The sequence below is a fragment of the Pyxicephalus adspersus genome, chromosome Z (assembly GCF_032062135.1).
Source record: "Pyxicephalus adspersus chromosome Z, UCB_Pads_2.0, whole genome shotgun sequence".
NCBI lineage: Eukaryota > Metazoa > Chordata > Amphibia > Anura > Pyxicephalidae > Pyxicephalus > Pyxicephalus adspersus.
In genome coordinates, this window is record NC_092871.1 from 2,280,666 (window position 1) to 2,281,437 (window position 772).

The following is a 772-nucleotide window of genomic DNA, read 5'->3' on the forward strand; positions in this document are numbered from 1 at the left end:
GGGGTTTATAGGGTTTTTTTTTGCCTTCCTTTGGATCAACTATGTCTATAGGGTTTTATATCTGGGATATGTTAGGTAAATCTATTTACCTATTTACATCCTAACTAAGTAACCAATTAATATCTTTAATTTGAAAGGGTCTATATATTAATCAAAATTCACTAAAACATTCCTGATTGGAGGACCAATCTGTTCTATTCAAACACATAAAGCTGGAAAATTTCTCAACCAGGTAGTTTTTCGGTAAACGTAAGATTCACTTCTTTATAATAAGACCTCATAAAATGGTAATACGGGGGTTCTTCAAAAAGTTTCCACACTTTTTTAACTCATTAAACAAATGACATCACTTTTCTACATTGTTCCCTTCCTTTCCGATACATTTTTTCTAGTCACATGACACTCTCAGACATGAACAATTACTTCTCCTCCTGCCTGACTGGTTTACAACGAAAATATAGAAGTGTGGAAGACTGCTTCTAGTTTACATAATGTTATAAGATCAATAAAAATAATAATATGATACTTGGGGGTGCAATAACAATAATTTAATGAAATTTGTGAACAATGATACGCAGATATTTGGGGTCCCAGATAATAAATATTAAAACACTTACTCTTGGCGATCCCCAATTAATGACGCACAATGATACACTGACACTTGAGACTCCCAAAACGCTGACCCTGGTACTATTGTCTTGTTATAATAGCAAGGGGATAATGCAATCACACAAATTCACTCACATTCATACAAATGTCCTTGGCAACACAT